The sequence below is a fragment of the Lepidochelys kempii genome, chromosome 2 (assembly GCF_965140265.1).
Source record: "Lepidochelys kempii isolate rLepKem1 chromosome 2, rLepKem1.hap2, whole genome shotgun sequence".
Lineage (NCBI taxonomy): Eukaryota > Metazoa > Chordata > Testudines > Cheloniidae > Lepidochelys > Lepidochelys kempii.
Genome location: NC_133257.1, coordinates 183,631,917 through 183,644,392, shown reverse-complemented (window position 1 = coordinate 183,644,392; position 12,476 = coordinate 183,631,917).

Genomic DNA, 12,476 nt, shown 5'->3' with positions numbered 1-12,476 from the left:
GTGGGGCTAAGGGCGGTACAGCTGCGCCAGAAGAGCTGCCAGTGTGAGGTTCTGCTCCTTTCACCGCTGCGGTTCAGGACTCTCCTGGGAACCACAGGAGCAAAAGGGCCATATCCTATGATTCCAGTGTGCCTTTACTCTCCTAAGCTGTGCCCCGCTGTCTACACTGCTGTTTACACCTGTGCTGGGGGCGTGCAGTGTATGCATTCTACTCTGCCTTAAGTGACATAGTCTGAGTCACCTCCCCATCCTTGCAGTACAGTTGCAGCTGCTTCACATAGTAGGCTTTGTCTACACTAGAAAGTTGTACCATTTTAACTATACCAGTATAGTTCAAGCAGTACAATCCCCTGAATGTAGATGCAGTTATATGTGTTTATGTTGTTACAACTGATTGCTGTAAATTTGGGGAAATAGCCATATTGATATGAGATGCCTTCATACTAGTTATGGCCCTTTAAGGCCAAAGGGGTAGTGAAAGAGGCCAGTTATCCTGTTCCATGGGTCCAGGGAGGCAGAGGACAGCCACAAAATAATTGAAGCAGTAATTAGGAGAGAAGAAGATGGTCCGAGGGAGCAGTCAGTGGCTGGCAGAGGGAAGGTATGGGGCCGTGCCAGACCATTGTTTCTTTAAGGGCCTAGGACCTGGAGCCTTGTACAATGGGCAGGGCAAGGCTCCTCTCTCTCCCAGACAGTATGGACAGATTTGGGGGTTATCAGACCCACCCAGGAAGCATTAAGAGACTGATTAGATGACTGGGCAGGTGAATTCAAAAGAGAGTCCAAGCCCAGCTACAGAGAACGGCTGAAGGGGAAGCTGCTGAAGCTAGCTGGAAAGAAGAACTCGGCCAGGACACAGCCCCAGGAAGGATGGCTGTGAAAAACCTGAACTTTAAGGGGGAATATTCAGAGGCTGAGACTTGAAAGCAAAGCACACCATCCTGGGAAGGGGAGTTCTGCAATCCCTGAGTTTTCTGGGGAGAGTCTACAGGCTATGGAGACCAGGACTGAGGAACATAAGTCTCAGAAAGGAGGTCTGTCTGTAAAAGCCCTGAACTTAAGGAGAAAAGTACAGTCCCTAGAAGAAAAGGAGTACTTGTGGCACCTTAGAGACTAACCAATTTATTTGAGCATGAGCTTTCGTGAGCTACAGCTCACTTCATCAGATGTTTACCGTGGAAACTGCAGCAGACTTTATATACACACAGAAATCATGAAACAATACCTCCTCCCACCCCACTGTCCTGCTGGTAATAGCTTATCTAAAGTGATCAACAGGTGGGCCATTTCCAGCACAAATCCAGGTTTTCTCACCCTCCACCCCCCCACACAAATTCACTCTCCTGCTGGTGCTAGCCCATCCAAAGTGACAACTCTTTACATAATCAAGTCGGGCTATTTCCTGCATAGATCAAGGTTTTCTCACATCCCCCCCACCCCCATACACACACAAACTCACTCTCCTGCTGGTAATAGCTCATCTAAACTGACCATTCTCCAGGTTTAAATCCAAGTTAAACCAGAACATCTGGGGGGGGGGGGTAGGAAAAAACAAGAGGAAACAGGCTACCTTGCATAATGACTTAGCCACTCCCAGTCTCTATTTAAGCCTAAATTAATAGTATCCAATTTGCAAATGAATTCCAATTCAGCAGTTTCTCGCTGGAGTCTGGATTTGAAGTTTTTTTTTTTGAAGTTTTCAGCCACACTATCAGAGGCTCGTTCACCTGCACATCCACCAATGTGATCTATGCCATCATGTGCCAGCAATGCCCCTCTGCCATGTACATTGGTCAAACTGGACAGTCTCTACGTAAAAGAATAAATGGACACAAATCAGATGTCAAGAATTATAACATTCATAAACCAGTCGGAGAACACTTCAATCTCTCTGGTCACGCAATCACAGACATGAAGGTCGCTATCTTAAAACAAAAAAACTTCAAATCCAGACTCCAGCGAGAAACTGCTGAATTGGAATTCATTTGCAAATTGGATACTATTAATTTAGGCTTAAATAGAGACTGGGAGTGGCTAAGTCATTATGCAAGGTAGCCTGTTTCCTCTTGTTTTTTCCTACCCCCCCCCCCCAGATGTTCTGGTTTAACTTGGATTTAAACCTGGAGAATGGTCAGTTTAGATGAGCTATTACCAGCAGGAGAGTGAGTTTGTGTGTGTATGGGGGTGGGGGGGATGTGAGAAAACCTTGATCTATGCAGGAAATAGCCCGACTTGATTATGTAAAGAGTTGTCACTTTGGATGGGCTAGCACCAGCAGGAGAGTGAATTTGTGTGGGGGGGTGGAGGGTGAGAAAACCTGGATTTGTGCTGGAAATGGCCCACCTGTTGATCACTTTAGATAAGCTATTACCAGCAGGACAGTGGGGTGGGAGGAGGTATTGTTTCATGATTTCTGTGTGTATATAAAGTCTGCTGCAGTTTCCACGGTAAACATCTGATGAAGTGAGCTGTAGCTCACGAAAGCTCATGCTCAAATAAATTGGTTAGTCTCTAAGGTGCCACAAGTACTCCTTTTCTTTTTGCGAATACAGACTAACACGGCTGTTCCTCTGAAACCAGTCCCTAGAAGGAGGGCTGTGAAAGCCTGAACCTGGGGTGGGGGGTGCATTTGGGGCTCTTTGGGGAGCCAGATGCAGTTTAATACATTAGACCCTGGAGAGGGGGAAATTTTAGAAATTTTGGGTGTAAGTGGAGTTATTTTTAAAACCTCAGAGAGAAACGGAGGCAGAGTTCCTGTGAAGCCAGCCTAGGCCATGACATAATGACATAACTGTATCCATATTAGGGGTTGTACCAGTAAACCTAGTTCGGTGAAAAACATCACACCCCTAAGTGAAATAGTTATACCAACACAAAACTGTATATAGAGACCAAGCTTAACTGTGGCACAGAAAGACTGTTACACAAGTGTGTCAGGGGCAGAGCTGGGAATAGAGCTAGGGTCAGATTTTCAAAGATATTTAGATATCTGAAGAGGCAGATAGGTGCCTACCTTTGAAAATCTGGCACCTAGAACTACAACGGGTTGGAAGATGAGGGGTGAGGGAGAGGGAAATCCAGCAATTTTGGGGGGGAAAGAAAGGGGTTGTCTGAAATTTTGGGATTGAAAAATTTAAATTTTCTGCTGTGACTTTTGAAGCAAAAGGTACATTTTCTTTCTTTTCAAATCCCAAGACCTAAATGAAATACATTTATTTTATTTCAACTACAAGTGTTCTCTTTTGATATTTCTAAACCACCCCCCACCAGTTTTTTTAAAATTTGAGTCATCCCCCCCCCCTTTTTTTGTCTTTTTTTCCTATGGGGGGGGAGGAAGAAAAGGCAAAAATGGGGGAATACCTGTCTACTTATTTGCATTTCTTTTAAACAGTAAAAAGGTGTGCAGAGCGTAGACTTCCCTCCACTTTCTCATGTTTTCTTGTAGATCCTTAGCTTCTGCCCATGTTGAAAGTGTTACTTCACTTCCAACACTTATCAGGATTTGCACATTGTGTCACTCTTTTTCAAAGGACAAAAGTCAGGAAACAGGCAGAAAGTGGTGGGGGGAAAAGCTACTTTTCCATACTTTCTGACTATTTACCAACTTTTGCCAGTTAGAGAATAGTAACAGTGGGGAGAAAGCCTATTATATCAAAATGAAAAATGTAGGGTTTCTATCTAAAATTATTTTTTTTTGAAAATTGAAAAATGTTGAAATTGACATTTTCCTTTAAAAAAATGCCACTTTCAACAAAACCCTATTTTCTGATTGAAAAAATTTTCTATGAAACTTTTCTCACCAGCTCTATCTAGAGCTCATTAATAGGATTGGGCTCATTGTGTATATATTTTTTCTTTCTTTTGCCTTGGTCATGAGACTCAGTGTCCTGTATAACAGAGATGAAGGGAAGGAGGAAGGAACAGAGGATTTACAAATAATTCTTTGTGCCATAGGTGGGAAGAATAAAATATTATCCTTCTGAATTATGTTCTTCACCATTTTCTGGCTAAAGTCATTCAGGACACAGGAGAAATACAGCTTCAACAGTACCACGTATAATTTCGCACAGTCACACAAACGTGCGTGTATGCACACATGTTCTCAAATCCCCTCCTTATTAATGACTGCCTTGTTGAAAAATGTTCTCTTGTGTTTTGCATAGTGTTCCAGAAATAGCTCTGACAGGAACAGTTTTGCTTGAAAGCCATACGTCATCAATGGAACTTTCATTTATTATTTGTATAGAAGGTGTATGTGTCCTTAAATTTTCTATGCAGCAACCAGCCTATTTGCATTTTTGAAAGGGAGGAGGGAGCAAGTTTGCTTTACTTGAAATATGTTGATCAAGAAAATTTAACAGGCTGATTCTCAGACTACGCCTTGAGGGCTAAAGCCCCGATTCAGGAAAACACTTTAGCACATGCTTAAATTTTAAGCACCAGCTTAAGTTTAGCTCTAGCCAGCAAAATACTTAAGCACAAGGGCTAGCCAGAAAACAAGAGTTCCGTGTTGAGAAAAATCAGAGATTTTGAAATTTGTTTTCGTTCTGCGTTGGAAGAAACCTTTAGAAACTTTTGTGAAAAAACAGAGAAAGACCCCCCCACACACACACCCACACCCCGAATAGCCACTAGCCTGGTGCTAAGGCACTATGGGGAGAGATGGGGCACCCAGGGGCAAGCCCTTGCTCTATCTGATTTGGAGCAGGAACTTGAATCTGGGTCTCCCACTCTGTATGAGAGTGCCTCAGCCCCCAGGCTGTCGGCTAGTTGGCTGGGTTCCCTCTCCTGTTTTGACCAGAAATTCCATCCTGGATTTGAGAACCTTGAAAATGAAAGTTCTTTGTGAAACCAGTATATTGCTGGGAGATGTTTTGGTTCTGAAAGGGGGTGGGGGGGAACATTTTGTCCAAAACGTTAACGGTGTGGTCTGCTGAATCAGAGCCTAAATTCTGTCCTCGGTTACCTCAGTACACCTGGTGTAAGAGAGCAGAATTTGGCCCTGTGTGTTTAAGGGAACACCATATCTACTGATCTTTCTCTTGGTCATATCAACAAAACTCCCATTGTCTTCAATGTGAGTGGGTATGAACTGTTATTGCTACCACTGTGCTGCCAGTATTTTAACATGGGGCTCCCACAAAACCTCTTCCCTAGCTTGTGTGAAACACCTCTCTTGGGGTGAAAGTCACTGCTGTGTAGAGTGCCAGCAGATGGGCTAGGCACCACTTAATCCCACTTAAACCTTACTTTGAGAAGACGGAAAGAATGTATGTGTGTGTGGGAAGAGGGAGATGTCATTCATTTGTGTTTTTTTCCATTTAAACAAAAAGATTTCCTTGTAACCATAATGACGAAAGGAGGCTGCAGTGGTTGGCAAGCACACTGCTATGAAGTATATTTGCTGGAAATGTTTATACTTTCCAATGTACTTGATCAGGAACAAGTATGAGACTCTGTCCAACTTGTGTAAAGTAAGATTGACAGGTGGGCACTGGGCAGGGAAGGAGGTAGCTGTTTTGAGAGGGGCCTAAGGGAACCTTTCTCTAGGAATGCTTATTTTAAATCTCTGCCATTTTGGCTAATCAGGTGCATTCCAGAGGGGAAAATGACTCTTCAAAATTACTTTTAGGAGCCCAAAGAATAGATTGTGGCAGAGATGAGTTAGAATTATCCAGAGAGGGGGTAGATAGGCAGGGAAATCAGCCCAAACCTTCTTCCACTTGGTGGTAGATGTTTAGGAAGCATTACTGAGAGCCTCTTCCGGCAAACTACCTCCTTTGACTCATCATTTTATGGGTTACTGGTTCCTTAAAATTATTTAATCAGGTTGCAAAAAGCCTCCAAGTTTCAAAATATCTTATTTGTTTTTTAACTCTACTATATCAGCAACAAATAAAGAAGAGAATGAAACAATAGCCATTCACCTTATGTAACACACAGCAAAAAATATTGAGCCAGTTTCTCAGTGGATGTAATTTGGCATAGCTCCACTGAAGTCAACGAAGCTGCACTGATTTATACTAGTTGAAAATCTACCCTAGTGTCAGAGGTTCCTTCTGTTGGGTAGACAGCAGCAAACAAAGACACACTGGGCCTCATCATGAATCATGTAGTCACTGGGAGTTTAGTATGATCACGCACCATTGTGTCAATGCGAGCAGGATCATGTCCATTGTCCCTAAATGTTTGCCCATGTCATTGATGATATGGTGAGGCTGATATCAAAGAGATTTTGCAGCACAAGTGCACACTTCTAATCCACTGCTGTAGTTATGTGTTGTGTACATCTGTCATTCTGAGGGTTGGATTTCCGGCTTTGGGTGGCAGCTGGAATTCATTCCCTTTTGCTACTCATCAAAGCCCATGTCTGGCAATCTTTAGGATGCAATGTAATTCCACCTGGCTTTTTTTCCAGTTTTGGTCACTAGCTGGGAGACTACTTATTGTTGGTGGGCAGGAATGGCAGAGGTGGGATAGCTGAGTTTATTGGGAATTGATTGGGGTTGGATGGCTTAAATTCCGTCTCTTTATTCCTGGCTCCCTCCCCATAATGGCCATAAATATCTCTTATCCATAATGGCGTCCACTGGAAGACTATACATGGATATGTCACATGTCTAGTCAGTTTTGTGTGTGTGTAACATATTTATAAAACAATGTTAAAAGAACATTATTGAGATTTCAAAGTCAAGCACTCAAAATGCCAAAATGCCAGTGCAACCTTAATTTATCCCCCACCCATGTGTGTCCATTACGATAGTCTTTAATTACATGATCACATACTACTTTTTTCACATGACCCCTGCCCCATTCAGTGGTTTCTTGTCCAAGTCTTTTTGCCCATCTACTTCCAGTTCTCCCCCTGCAAGCAGCTCCTTGTCAGATCTGTCTCCCCTCCCTCCTCATCTCTCTTCCCCGCCCGGACCACTGATTCCTCATCCCTGTCTCCTAGTCAGCCATTCCCTTCCCCCAGCTCCCTCAGTTCCTCCCACGCCCCTGGCAGCCAATTGGGTCCCAGTCCCCCACCCCGCATATTTCTAAATCCCAATCTCATGACCCAGTCTTTCCCAGTCTCCTTGTCCAAGCAGTCCCGGCCTCCTCTTCCTCACAGCTCAAATCTTGTGACCAACTTGTCCCATTCTCCTCCTGAACTCCTAGACACAGTCCTTCTACCCCCCTCCAATCCCAGTCTTACCAGAATGCTTGTCTCAGTCTACTCCTTTCCCTCCCTCATCCAGCTGTTGTCCCTTAGAATCATAGAATCATAGAATATCAGGGTTGGAAGGGACCCCAGAAGGTCATCTAGTCCAACCCCCTGCTCAAAGCAGGACCAATTCCCAGTTAAATCATCCCAGCCAGGGCTTTGTCAAGCCTGACCTTAAAAACCTCTAAGGAAGGAGATTCTACCACCTCCCTAGGTAACGCATTCCAGTGTTTCACCACCCTCTTAGTGAAAAAGTTTTTCCTAATATCCAATCTAAACCTCCCCCACTGCAACTTGAGACCATTACTCCTCGTTCTGTCATCTGCTACCATTGAGAACAGTCTAGAGCCATCCTCTTTGGAACCCCCTTTCAGGTAGTTGAAAGCAGCTATCAAATCCCCCCTCATTCTTCTCTTCTGCAGGCTAAACAATCCCAGCTCCCTCAGCCTCTCCTCGTAAGTCATGTCTTCTAGACCCCTAATCATTTTTGTTGCCCTTCGCTGGACTCTCTCCAATTTATCCACATCCTTGTTGAAGTGTGGGGCCCAAAACTGGACACAGTACTCCAGATGAGGCCTCACCAATGTCGAATAGAGGGGAATGATCACGTCCCTCGATCTGCTCACTATGCCCCTACTTATACATCCCAAAATGCCATTGGCCTTCTTGGCAACAAGGGCACACTGCTGACTCATATCCAGCTTCTCATCCACTGTCACCTCTAGGTCCTTTTCCGCAGAACTGCTGCCTAGCCATTCGGTCCCTAGACTGTAGCGGTGCATGAAGAGAGATTAATAAGACTGTATGAAGAGAGATTAATAAGACTGGGACTTTTCACTTGGAAAAGAGGCGACTAAGGGGGGATATGATAGAGGTCTATAAAATCATGACTTGGTGGAGAAAGTAAATAAGGAAGTGTTATTTACTCCTTCTCATAACACAAGAACAAGGGGCCACCAAATGAAATTAATAGGTAGCAAGTTTAAAACAAACACAAGAAAGTATTTTTTCATGCAACGCACTGTCAATCTCTGGAACTCCTTGCCAGAGGGTGTTGTGAAGGCCAATACTATAATGGGATTCAAAAGGGAGCTAGACAGATTCATGGAAGATAATTCCATCAATGGCTATTAGCCAGGATGGGCAGGAATGGTGTCCCTAGCCTCTGTTTGCCAGAAGCTGGGATTGGGTGACAGGGCATGGATCACTTGATGATAACCGGGCTGTTCATTCCCTTTGGGGCACCTGTCATTGGCCACTGTCAGAGGGCAGAATACTGGGCTTGATGGACCTTTGGTCTGACCCAATATGGCCGTTCTTATATATATTGACCTGGGTCTGGGGCTTGGTCCTTTGGGATCGAGAGAACCCTTTTTCTTTTACTGGGGTGTTGGTTTTCATAACCATTTGTCCTCATAACGAGTGGCCCTGGTGGGGATACTGGGAAACTGGAGTGTCTAAGGGAATTGCTTGTATGACTTCTGGTTAGCCAGTGGGGTAAAACTGAAGTCATCTCTGTTTGGCTGGTTTGGTTTGCCTTGGTTTGCAAAGGAACCCAGCCTTGCGCTGTAACTGCCCTGCTCTAAGCAATTTGTCCTGAATTGGTACTCTCAGAAGTGTCCCACCAAAGGCAGCATCATTACAAGGTCAGTATAACCATGTTGCTCAGGGGTGTCAAAAATCCACACCCCTGAGTGATGCAGCTAATCACATCTAGAGTGATGCAGGACCTAATCCCTGGTTTAGTGTGAGGTTGACAGGAGAATTCTCCCATTGAGCCAGCTTCCGCCTCTTGGGGAGGTGGACTAGCTACGCTGCGAGGAGAACCCCTCCCACGGGCATAGGTAGTGAAGCATTACAGTGGTGCAGCTTCATTGCTGTAGTTGCTTATGTGTAGAAACACCCATAGATGAACACAATATGTTGGGGCACAGTCAACACGGCTTTCGTAAAGGGAAATCTTGCTTCGCCAATCTACTAGAATTCTTTGATGGGGTCAACAAGGGGGATGCAGTGGATATAGTGTACTTAGGTTTTCAGAAAGCCTTTGACAAGGTCCCTCACCAAAGGCTCTTAAGCAAAGTAAGCAGTCATGGGATAAGAGGGAAGGTCCTCTCATGGATCGGTAACTGGTTAAAAGATAGGAAACAAAGGGTAATAATAAATGGTCAGTTTTCAGAATTGAGAGAGGTAAATAGTGGTGTCCCCAGGGGTCTGTACTGGGCATTCAACATATTCATAAATGATCTGCCTTCTGCATTTGCATCATTATTACTGTAAGCCAGAGTCTGAATGAGCTCTCTTTGCCATCTATTGATAAACTGGGAGGAAAGACTTTAGGAGCAGACTGTTTGTCTAGTGATACCTACCTAGGTAATCAGCAGACAAACCTGCTTTGTCAGTGTTTTGGGTTAAAATTCACTTCAGTTTCGAGTGCAGGCGTAATGAAATTTTACCCTTCACTGATACAGTAAGGATAATAACAGAACTGAACGCAACATGCCCTAATTGAGGGGCTTGCCCCACTAAGCTGAATCCAAATGAGAGTCAGCAGTGGCATGGGCTCTATTTAAAGAGTCCTACATACCATTTGACTGTCCCTTTCTAGATTTTCAAGATGGATCTGATGAGACCTTGTTTTTGTTCAGTGATCACCACAGCTGAAATCCTTGATGAGCAGGTCTAGGGGGGCGAAGTCTTAGATGTGTTGTGGTGAAAAACAATGCAGGGGGTACAGCAGGGTACTTGTTCATGCTTTTCTTGTATGGCTAAAAGGGAGCAGAGATTGAAAGTCAAATCTCTATAGGACTCCAACAGCGTTATAGCTTTGTGGGCTATACCCCTCTCTCCTTCATAGTCACCTGCTCCTTTGTTTTCAGCAGGCCTATCTACTCCCTTTGGAAAACGTTCTTACAAATGGATGTAACATACACTTAAATTGCTTCACAACAATTTAGGGCCTAATTGTCATGTACAATAAGCTCCATTCCACCACTCTGGCAGTGTAAATGGCAATTAAGCCCATCATCTGACTGGGTTAGACAGCTGCTGAGAAGAAGCTGGTTTATTGGGGTGGTCACCTGTTTAATTTGAATTTTTCATTTAATCTCTTTACTACAACATAAAGGGTGGGATTCACAAAGGGACTTAGATGCCTAACTGCCACTTTAGGCACTGAAGTCCACCATGCTGGCGCCACTGGCGTTCACAGAACCCCAGCTCAGCAGCCACCTAACCCTGTAGGCACCTAAAGTGCCTGGGCACCTAAGTTTCTACTGTTAAAGTCCTCAAAGAACCTAAATTTTGGCAGCCAGGCATGCACACAGCTGCCTAAATTCTGGCAGTAGCTCAGCACATAACTCATGCCTAAGCCCCAGAGGGATTCACAGACTAAGGGGCTGTCGACACCTGAAATGCTACATCAGCATAGCTGTACCTCTGTAGTGCTTCAGTGTAGATACTACCAATCCTGACTGGAGGGGTTCTTCCGTTGGTGCAGGTAATCCACCTCCTCGGGAGGCAGTAGCTAGGTCAACGGAAAAATTCTTCTGTGGACATAGTGCTATCTGTCCTGGGGGTTAGGTCGGCTTAACTATACCTCGCAGGGGTGTGGATTTTTCTAGTGTAGACTCTAGCCTAAGTGCTCCCCCACTTATCTTACCTTGGGGACTGATCCAGTAGACATGCTCAGAGATAAACCCACACAAAAGATGCTGCCAATTCTACCAGAGGAGGTGATGCCTCCACTCCCTTTACAACCTGTAGCCCAGTGGTTAGGACACTCCCCTGGATAGCTTGTGGGAGACCTAGATTCCAGTCCTACTGCTCTAATGAATATCCAATCATTTATACACAGGGCACCAGCTCCTATAGGAGAGCTTGAGAGAACCCTGCCCTGGAATATTCTGTAGACCAGCAGCTAGAGCACACTGGTGGGAGACCCAGGTTCAAGTCCTCACTCCACATCAGGCAGAGTGGGGATTTGAACCCACATTTCCCACATCCAGGGTGAGTGCTCTAGTCCCTCAGATAAAGTTTATGGGGGGAGGGCATCTCCTTACTATTTCTCATGAAAAACCACTAACCTGACTTAAGCATCTAACTCCAGAAGAGGATTCATGGCTGTGAATCCTGAGCAGAGGGAGCATGGAACTAGGCACCTAATTTCCTTTGGGGGCAGGAGCTTGGGCCACACCTCAGTCCTTGGTATTGCTGACTCATTAGTTTAGCTGCCTCCTTGCTCAGCCTGCTGCCAACTCTCCCCATCCATTGTATAGGGGCCTGGGCACCTAACTTGGCTGTGAATTCCAGTGAGTGACAGGGCATCTAAAAATTAGGCACAGGAACACTTTGCATTGCAGCTCCTAAATCCCCCCTGTGCCTGCCACCTTGGGGGTGAGATTGCCTGTACCATAACACTATAATTTACTTGGTGAACTCATCCTGGCCATCTTAGAGGCTTAGGAGGCTAACGGGATTTTGAAACACAAAAATTGTGACAGACAGGAGCTGGAATTGGAGTGGCAGAGGAACTTAGGACCTCCAAAACCAGAGGCTGTGTTTGTGAGCTGCTACTTGAGGAAGAGGGTCAAAGGGATATACTTTGAAAGACTGGGAGTCAGAGAGGGGAAAAAGATAAATTACTCACAACAAAAGCACCTTTTATGTGGGTTTTTTCCCCTAAAATTCATTGTAACTAGACTTAAGGTGAACCTATCTGCATAAGCTTTTACAGACTGTCAGACTAGGTTCTTTTGTTTGCATCTAATCTTCTTCTCTTGCTATTCTTAATAGTGTTTTTAATTAGACCCTGGAGCCTTAGCGTGTGGTTTGGGAATTTCACACAGACCCTCCTGGAGAGGTTGCAACAGCCTTCAGCCTTTAAGACAAAGTAGAAAAGGAAGAGAGGCTGGAGCCTGCTCTATTTAGGAGTCTGGGTCAGAAAGGCTGGCATAAGAAGTGGCTTTTCACAGGTGCGTTGTGCACAGGGCTCTCGGCCTCTGGTTGTGGAGAAAATGCCTCACCACACACAAGAACTGAGTTTAAAGGGGTACAGGTAACAATTTACATAATGTATTGCCACTTTCAAGTGCTACAAATACATTAACAAATCAATCCTCAAAACACCCCTTTGAGAAAAGTAAAGTATTATAGACTCTATTTTTACAGGTGGTGAAATGGAGACACGGAGAAGTCAAGTGTTTGCCCAGCCCACAGAGGGAATCAGCAGCAGAGCCAGGTTTAGAAATGCCACCCACGCACATCGGCA